Source organism: Lasioglossum baleicum, unplaced genomic scaffold (assembly GCF_051020765.1).
Source record: "Lasioglossum baleicum unplaced genomic scaffold, iyLasBale1 scaffold0073, whole genome shotgun sequence".
Lineage (NCBI taxonomy): Eukaryota > Metazoa > Arthropoda > Insecta > Hymenoptera > Halictidae > Lasioglossum > Lasioglossum baleicum.
The window spans coordinates 97,501-107,500 of NW_027469133.1; the positions used below are offsets into that span (position 1 = coordinate 97,501).

At 49.9% G+C, this 10,000-nt stretch overlaps 1 pseudogene; it reads right to left on the reverse strand.

Annotated features, from left to right (window-relative positions):
• Positions 1-6,285: 6,285 nt before the first annotated feature.
• Positions 6,286-9,146, reverse strand: LOC143219797 (large subunit ribosomal RNA; annotated as a pseudogene).
• Between the last annotated feature and the right edge of the window lie 854 nt (positions 9,147-10,000).

The following is a 10,000-nucleotide window of genomic DNA, read 5'->3' on the forward strand; positions in this document are numbered from 1 at the left end:
TGAGAGCACTGGCCCTCATCAGGCTCTCTTGGTATTTTATTTTGGTCTCTTTTCTATCGTCTCTAATCCTTCTCGCACTATTCAGGATAAAGCCTAGATCAATGGCCTGATTTAGTAATGCACTATTTATTGACTCAAATTCCGGAATCAATGAATCGGGTATCATTATGTCGTTTAATATAAGGAAATTTCGCATTTCCATGTGCAGGTGCTTGAGTTTATAGTGATCTATGAGGTCTTCGTCCTCATCCTCAGCCTGCTGCTCCTTTTGTACTTTCTTTGGTTGCAACTCAGATTGACTGTCTGAGTCGCTGGAACGATCTTGCTTGTTCCTCTTCTTTTTCCCTTTTGTATTTGTTTCTTGAGCCTGCTGTAGTGTTTGGTCAGAACGCAGCTGCTCAGTGTTGCTCTCAAACTCCATTTCTGAGTTGTTTTCATTTTCGGAGATGTACTCGGACTCAGAGTCCAAGTTCTCCGGTGCTATGGTCGGTTCCCTTACAACCTCTTTCTCTTTTCTCACCTCCTTTTTTCCCCCGGCTTTCGTTACCTTCTCTCCACCTTCCGTCTTTTTGTTTGTTTTTTGTTTTTGGTTTTTAGTTTTGTTCGAATTATTCATAGTTGTTCCCACGAGTCGGGACGAAAAACAGTCACTCCCCGGGTGACGCCCTTTCCAGGGAGAAGGCTTATACAACAGGGTTCGCCTTAGTCCTGAGGTTTAGCCACTAGGCGATCAGTGCTCCCACCGATCATCGACGGTCGTGCAAGGAACGTCGACCCTCTTTCACCGCGGTCTCCGGCTTAGAGGTCGGGATTTGTTGAGGGGTTTTTCTCCCCGCGGTCCGACACACAATTAAGGTAAGACCCTCGGTCTCACTCCCGTGACGTACCACCGGGTTACGCTCCGGTGGGTCGTTGCCACGGCGAGGAGTTTTCCGATTTTGCGAGTGCCACGGTGATCGCAAGCGATCACTCACGTAAGAGCACTTCCAACCAGAGCCCCGTTCGTCACCCGAGGGTGTCCAGGTCCTACCACTTGGAGGAGGGGTTGGCGCACCAGGGAATAAAACCCTGGACCTTCTAGGACCCAGTAGATAGGGACAGTGTCTACATTTTTTGTTCCGAAGACGGTACCTTAGCCGGTAGGCCAACCCGCCTCCCCCTTGTTCCTAAAGGCGTTCAGAACTCAGGGATAAGGGATCGTTGTGATGCACGATCAACACACCTCGACTTAGGCCGAGTACCAGTTCGGCGAGCAATTAAGTTGCAGCACCACTACTGGTTGAGTTTGATTTCTAAGCTCAACACCTGCGAAGAGTAGGTCCGTAGATGACTTGGACTGGACTTGGAAAAACCCCTCTCTCACCATTTCTGGATCATCAATAGGGTAGACCGTCCCATACGGGAAGTAACTCGCTTGGCCGTCCCCAGGTCAGCATGGTAACCGACGCAGGGACGTTTCCAGCGGGGGCCACGAGGAGGCGGAGTTACCAGCTTAGTGCTCGGTCTCTAGCAGGTTGGGCGCGGTTTTCAGGCCGTTTCGCCGATTACACCCTACGATCACAATACCCGGTTGTTGGGGTATCGCCTGCGAGGATCGTCAGGGTGGATTTGAAATTAATGGTCTCAAGTTATTTCATCGTTGCCAAAGTCTATACGACTGAGGCATGTCTCTATAGCGTGTTTGTACGCTGGGCAATTATTTTCTCTCAGGCCATGGTTGGCCGGTTTGCCTGCTCTCTTGCAGTTTATGCATGTCGCTTTTTCTGTTTTATTCGGGCAGTCCTTAAAGACATGCCCGTCTTTTCCACAATGCCCGCATGTGTCGGTTTTTGCTTTGCAATGCTTGGAGACGTGCCCAAATGCTTGGCATTTAAAGCAGCGGCTCGCAGCAATATAATCTTTAATTCCGTGCGCATTAAAGCCTATGAATACCCGGTTCCTTGCCAGAAGGATTTTCCGGGTTTTCGGAGACACCTCTGCCACCCAATTGGTGACATCTCTCTCTCTCTTTCCTGTTTTGAAGAGGAGTTTGAACTCCTCTTCAAATTTCTCCTCCGAGCTCAGCTCGAGGTTTTGCCTTTGTATAGCCTTCTTTAGTTCCTCCTCTGATAGTTCAGAGGGGACACCGAAAATTATCATTTTCGGTTTCCTCTTAGGGAGGGAACCGATCTGTACTTTTTCCCTTAGTTTTTTGTTTTGGAGGACTTGCTCAAGGTCCTCCTTTGTTTCGGTCTCTATTAGAATTCCGGAGTTCCCGATTTTCTTCAGGTTCCGGATTCTTATTTTCTCTTCTGTCGGGTTTATAAACTCCGACAGTATCTTTTTTGTCTCGTCGCTATTCGAGATTGTACTACCCTTCGCGGGGTAGATTGCCACTGCTGGTTTCGACTGTTGGATTGCAGTCTTTTTGGCTATTTGCCTAGTTCTCTTATTTGCCTTAATTATTTCAGAGTATAATTGTGGTTTGGAGGCCGAGGCTTCCTCGCCACTACTCTGTTTCGTTTCTGCGATTCTGTCTATCTTTGCAGATAGTTCGTTGAATTTGTCCCTCCAAGTGATTTCATGGGATTTCTCTAGCTCAAGGAGTTTCTCCTTGAGCTCTTTGTTCTCTTGTTCTAGGGCATCCATTCCCTCGTTACGCTTTTTCAGTGTATGGTTTTCTTTGGTGAGAGCACTGGCCCTCATCAGGCTCTCTTGGTATTTTATTTTGGTCTCTTTTCTATCGTCTCTAATCCTTCTCGCACTATTCAGGATAAAGCCTAGATCAATGGCCTGATTTAGTAATGCATTATTTATTGACTCAAATTCCGGAATCAATGAATCGGGTATCATTATGTCGTTTAATATAAGGAAATTTCGCATTTCCATGTGCAGGTGCTTGAGTTTATAGTGATCTATGAGGTCTTCGTCCTCATCCTCAGCCTGCTGCTCCTTTTGTACTTTCTTTGGTTGCAACTCAGATTGACTGTCTGAGTCGCTGGAACGATCTTGCTTGTTCCTCTTCTTTTTCCCTTTTGTATTTGTTTCTTGAGCCTGCTGTAGTGTTTGGTCAGAACGCAGCTGCTCAGTGTTGCTCTCAAACTCCATTTCTGAGTTGTTTTCATTTTCGGAGATGTACTCGGACTCAGAGTCCAAGTTCTCCGGTGCTATGGTCGGTTCCCTTACAACCTCTTTCTCTTTTCTCACCTCCTTTTTTCCCCCGGCTTTCGTTACCTTCTCTCCACCTTCCGTCTTTTTGTTTGTTTTTTGTTTTTGGTTTTTAGATTTGTTCGAATTATTCATAGCTGTTCCCACGAGTCGGGACGAAAAAACAGTCACTCCCCGGGTGACGCCCTTTCCAGGGAGAAGGCTTGTACAACAGGGTTTGCCTGATTCCTGAGGTTAGCCACTAGGCGATCAATGCTCCCACCGATCATCGACGTTCGTGCAGGGAACGTCGACCCTCTTTCACCGCGGTCTCCGGCTTAGAGGTCGGGATTTGTTGAGGGGTTTTTCTCCCCGCGGTCCGACACACAATTAAGGTAAGACCCTCGGTCTCACTCCCGTGACGTACCACCGGGTTACGCTCCGGTGGGTCGTTGCCACGGCGAGGAGTTTTCCGATTTTGCGAGTGCCACGGTGATCGCAAGCGATCACTCACGTAAGAGCACTTCCAACCAGAGCCCCGTTCGTCACCCGAGGGTGTCCAGGTCCTACCACTTGGAGGAGGGGTTGGCGCACCAGGGAATAAAACCCTGGACCTTCTAGGACCCAGTAGATAGGGACATTAGTGTAAACCCGGCCACCTCGAAGGCAGCATCGGGTACGCTTCCTCGCCGTACAGGCATACGCAGCAGATAACACTTAGTGCTATCTGCTTTAGCGATGCTCCGAAGAGCAACACCACTGCGAAGGGTAAGTCCGTAGATGACATGGACTGAACTTGGAAAAACCCCTCTCTCACCATTTCTGGATCATCAATAGGGTAGACCGTTCCATACGGAAAGTAACTCGCTTGGCCGTCCCCAGGTCAGCATGGTAACCGACGCAGGGACGTTTCCAGCGGGGGCCACGAGGAGGCGGAGTTACCAGCTTAACGCTCAGTCTCTAGCAGGTTGGGCGCGGTTTTCAGGCCGTTTCGCCGGTTACACCCTACGATCACAATACCCGGTTGTTGGGGTATCGCCTGCGAGGATCGTCAGGGTGGGTTTGAAAGTAGTGGACTCAAGTTACTTCATTATTACCAAAGTCTGTGCGACTAAGGCATTTTTCTATGGCGTACTTGTACGCTGGACAATTTTTGTCTCTAAGGCCGTGATTGGCCGGCTTTCCCGCTCTCTTGCAGTTAATGCAAGTGGGTTTCTCTTTAATTGTCGGGCAGTCCTTATAGACGTGCCCGTCTTTGCCACAGTGCCCGCATGTGTCAATCTTTGCCTTGCAGTGCTTTGAGACGTGCCCAAATGCTTGGCATTTGAAGCATCGACTCGCCGCTATATAATCTCTAACGCCGTGGGCGTTGAATCCTATGAAGACCCGGTTCCTGCTCAACAGGATCTTCCGGGTCTTTGGGGACGTCTCTGCCACCCAGTTGGTGGTTTCCTGGTCTCTTTTGCCAGTTTTGAAGAGGAGTTTAAACTCCCCTTCTAAATTTTCCTCTGAGTCCTGCTCGAGGTTCTGATTTCTTATTGCTTTCAGGAGTTCCTCCTCTGCCGTGTCAGAGGGGACTCCAAATATTATTATTTTCGGTCTCCTCCTAGGGAGGGGACCGATCTCTACTTTTTCCCTTAATGCCTTGTTTTTGAGGACTTGCTCAAGGTCCTCTTTTCTTTCGGTCTCTATGAGAATTCCGGAATTCGCAAGTTTCCTCACGTTCCGGATTCTTATTTTCTGTTCTGTCGGGTTTATGAACTCCGACAGAATCTTTTTTGTCTCGTCGCTATTCGAGATCTCACTACCCTTTGCAGGGTAGATTGCCGCTATCGGTTTAGACTGCTGTATAGCAGTTTTCTTTGCCACTTGCCTTGTTCTCTTGTTGGACTTTATTATGTCCGAGTACAGTAGTGGCTTGGGGGCCGGAGCCTCCTTGACACCACTGCGTTTCTCGGACATAAGGCTGTCCAACTTTGCGGAGAGCTGATTCAGCTTCTCTTCCAGTGGTTTCTCTTTTTGTAGCTCTTCGAGCTTGTCTCGAAGTTCCTTGTTTTGTCGAGTTAACTCGGCCCTCATTTCTAGGAAAATTTCCTCTTCATTTTTAAAACTATCTCTTAACTCTTCGAGAATAGTTATTGACCTGGCGCGCTGCGCCGTCGGCATTGCCACTGCCTGGAGAAGTGTCTCTAGCTTTTGAAGCGGGGTTTGGATAAGCTGCCCCTCTAATATTGGTAGTCTCTCTAGTTTAACGGTGACGGGTCTTATAGCCCCGTCATCCGATTGTGTTTGTTCCTTTGGGAACTTGCTCGGTATTGACTCGATTGAGGAGTCCGAGTCACTGAAGCATACTGCTTCACTTACAACTTTCCTTTTCCCTTTTTTCCTTTTAGTGCCGCTCCGGGGTCCCAATCCGGATTTCATTGCTGCCTTGACCAATGTTCTCAAATCAGTGTTTGAGGATACGTCTGAGTTGTAGTAGTCGTCGTAGTCGTATTCGTAGTCGCTAATTCCGGACAGAGAGTCTGAGTCCGTATATGTCCCTTTCACATATGATTTTGTTTCTTCCATTTGTTTGCTTTTAGTTGTCTTTTTTGGTTTCTCTTTCGTTTCTTTATTGGCCTCTGCTATAGCCTTTTCTCCAACTCTATTCTCCTTCTTTTCTCCCTTCTTCGTCTTGTTTTTGTTGTTTTTTGTTTTGGTTTGTTTATTATCTTGTTCCATGTTATTCCCACGAGTTGGGACGAAAAACAGTCACTCCCCGGGTGACGCCCTTTCCAGGGAGAGGGCTTATACAACAGGGTTCGCCTTAGTCCTGAGGTTTAGCCACTAGGCGATCAGTGCTCCCACCGATCATCGACGTTCGTGCAGGGAACGTCGACCCTCTTTCACCGCGGTCTCCGGCTTAGAGGTCGGGATTTGTTGAGGGGTTTTTCTCCCCGCGGTCCGACACACAATTAAGGTAAGACCCTCGGTCTCACTCCCGTGACGTACCACCGGGTTACGCTCCGGTGGGTCGTTGCCACGGCGAGGAGTTTTCCGATTTTGCGAGTGCCACGGTGATCGCAAGCGATCACTCACGTAAGAGCACTTCCAACCAGAGCCCCGTTCGTCACCCGAGGGTGTCCAGGTCCTACCACTTGGAGGAGGGGTTGGCGCACCAGGGAATAAAACCCTGGACCTTCTAGGACCCAGTAGATAGGGACAGAGGGAATCTCGTTAATCCATTCATGCGCGTCACTAATTAGATGACGAGGCATTTGGCTACCTTAAGAGAGTCATAGTTACTCCCGCCGTTTACCCGCGCTTTTTTGAATTTCTTCACGTTGACATTCAGAGCACTGGGCAGAAATCACATTGCGTCAACACCCGTGGGGGCCATCGCAATGCTTTGTTTTAATTAGACAGTCGGATTCCCCTAGTCCGTGCCAGTTCTGAGCTGAGCGTTGAATGGCGGCCGAAGAGGACGATCGTTCTAGACGAAAGCCTCGCAGCAAGGAAGATCCGCGGGAGGCCAAGGCACGGGACCGAGCTCGGATTCCCATCAATGTGTTCACCTCGCCCAGGCCCGGCACGTCAGCCAGACCCGCTTCCCGACCAAGCCCGACACGCCCCGCTCCTCAGAGCCAATCCTTATTCCGAAGTTACGGATCCAATTTGCCGACTTCCCTTACCTACATTAATCTATCGACTAGAGGCTCTTTACCTTGGAGACCTGCTGCGGATATGGGTACGAACCGGCGCGACACCTCCACGTGGCCCTCTCCTGGATTTTCAAGGTCCGAGGGGAAGATCCGGACACCGCCGCAACTGCGGTGCTCTTCGCGTTCCAAACCCTATCTCCCTGCTAGAGGTTTCCAGGGAACTCGAACGCTTATACAGAAAAGAAAACTCTCCCCGGATCTCCCGACGGCGTCTCCAGGTCATTTTGGGTTACCCCGACGAACACTCTTACGAGGGCCCGATTGGTAAGCGGTTCCGCTGCCGGGTTCCGGAATAGAAACCGGATTCCCTTTCGCCCGATGGGTGTGTGTTTTTGTTTATCATTAAATGATATTTTGCTCTCTCTTAGGACACCTCATCTACATAGGATTTCTCTTAGGGCTTAGGATCGACTGACTCGTGTGCAACGGCTGTTCACACGAAACCCTTCTCCACGTCAGTCCTCCAGGGCCTCGCTGGAGTATTTGCTACTACCACCAAGATCTGCACCGACGGCGGCTCCAGGCAGGCTCACGCCCAGACCCTTCTGCGCACACCGCCGCGACCCTCCTACTCGTCAGAGCTTCATGGAAGACGCGCCTTTAAAAAAAGCTAACGTCAACCTCACTTGCCGCTGACGGCGGAGTATAGGCGCGACGCTTCAGCGCCATCCATTTTCAGGGCTAGTTGCTTCGGCAGGTGAGTTGTTACACACTCCTTAGCGGATTCCGACTTCCATGGCCACCGTCCTGCTGTCTTAAGCAACCAACGCCTTTCATGGTATCCCATAAGCGTCGACTTAGGCGCCTTAACTCTGCGTTTGGTTCATCCCACAGCGCCAGTTCTGCTTACCAAAATTGGCCCACTTGGCACTCTGATCCAATATAATCTCGTGGCTTCATTGATCCAAGCAAGCCAGAGATCTCACCCATTTAAAGTTTGAGAATAGGTTGAGGTCGTTTCGGCCCCAAGGCCTCTAATCATTCGCTTTACCAGATGAGACTCGCACACGTTCATCAAAAGAGAACGAGCGAGTGCCAGCTATCCTGAGGGAAACTTCGGAGGGAACCAGCTACTAGATGGTTCGATTAGTCTTTCGCCCCTATACCCAGTTCCGACGATCGATTTGCACGTCAGAATCGCTACGGACCTCCATCAGGGTTTCCCCTGACTTCGTCCTGACCAGGCATAGTTCACCATCTTTCGGGTCCCAACGTGTACGCTCTGGGTGCGCCTCTTCTCGCAATGAGAACGAGACGCCCCGGGAGTGCGAGGCCGCATCGTGACGCGGCCCATCCTCCCTTGATCGACGCTAAGGTACGATCTTCACTTTCATTGCGCCTTTAGGTTTACATGTCCCAATGACTCGCGCACATGTTAGACTCCTTGGTCCGTGTTTCAAGACGGGTCCTGAGAGTACCCAAAGCAGTAGCGTCGCTGACCGGTAATTCAAAGCTTGGCCAGTCCGAGGACACCGCCTGCTAACAGCTGGTTAGGCCCGGAGCCGGCGCTAGGTCCGTACCATCCGGGTGACAAACTAACCGAGCTTGCGGCGGGCCTGACGCACACACATTCGAAAATGGATTGGTTGCGGCCCGATACCGTCAGAGTACCGTCACGCAGCCGGCCAGGCGATCGAGCGTCTGCCGTGTGCGCACGAAGGCGACACGACAGGCAACAACTCGAGCCGTAGACCGACACGCAACGGGTCGCGACGTTCTACTAAGGGAGAAGTGCACGACTACGCGACCGGAACATTTGCCGAAGATGGTGTACCCTCGCACTGGAACCACCGAAGTGGCCCATTACGGGCTATCTGCGCACCAACGGAAGCCAGCCTCGTCGACGATGAATCTCCCCATTCGATCTTTTGGGTTTCTCAGGTTTACCCCTGAACGGTTTCACGTACTCTTGAACTCTCTCTTCAAAGTTCTTTTCAACTTTCCCTCACGGTACTTGTTCGCTATCGGTCTCGTGGTCATATTTAGCCTTAGATGGAGTTTACCACCCACTTAGGGCTGCACTCTCAAGCAACCCGACTCTAAGGAGAGGTCCTCCCGAAACGCGTACCAGTCGCTACGGGCCTGGCACCCTCTACGGGTAAATGGCCCCATTCAAGATGGACTTGGACGCGGTTCGACGTCTCGGGATAAATTGACCCTCCTGAACACTACATTTCCCAACGGCAGAACCGCGGGATTCAGTGCTGGGCTAATTCCTGTTCGCTCGCCGCTACTAAGGAAATCCTTGTTAGTTTCTTTTCCTCCGCTTAGTAATATGCTTAAATTCAGCGGGTAATCTCGCCTACTCTGAGGTCGTCGTACGTGATACAAAATTTTGTGTGTTTCGGCCGAAAGAGCGTAAAAGTAGTACTCGCGAAAACGTACAAAGCACAAAAAAAAAAGAAAAAAAAAGAAAACGAAACAACACTACACGACAGAAGAGAGAAAAAGGTAAACAAAAAACCGATATATGCCTTATGCGCCACACCAAAGTGTCAATATAATTCTTTCTTCATCTCTCGTCGATCGGAAACTCTCGCTAGACGATCTGGCCGGTTAACTTTAACGTCCGTCGAAAAGAACTTTCGGGGACTGGACGACCGACAGATCGCGCGGTTCCGCACGAATCGACAATGAAGAAAAGAAAAGACATGGGGCGACCGACATAAAGGTTTTCATCATTGGATATACCTTTTCTCTCTCCGCGGTGCTGTTCCGTGCGTGAACACACAAGTGTGTCTTTTGCGTCGTGTGACAATCAAGTTCGAAATAAGCCTCGCCAATAGAGGAGTATACATATTATTAAAAAAAAAAAATAATAATACATATAACCCGGTGGGATTTCTTTTTCTCTCTACTTCTATATAATTGAACCAAAAACCACGGGGGTACAGAAACGTTGCGCACGAAACGATTTATCATCGATCAAACGCAAAACCAAATTAGAGACACGAGAGAAAGAGAGTAAGATCTCAAGACGCTCATAGGCCGTCATCAATACGATTCAACGCGAACGTGGCGATGGAATGGCAATCGCACAGATTAGCGAGGACACGTCGACGACGGGGAATAATTCCGACCCGATCAAGTACGACGTGCTCATCCCGCACATTGCTGCGCTTTGCTCCGCTGTCCATCGATCATCAAAGCGTTCGCGATAGAACGAGAGA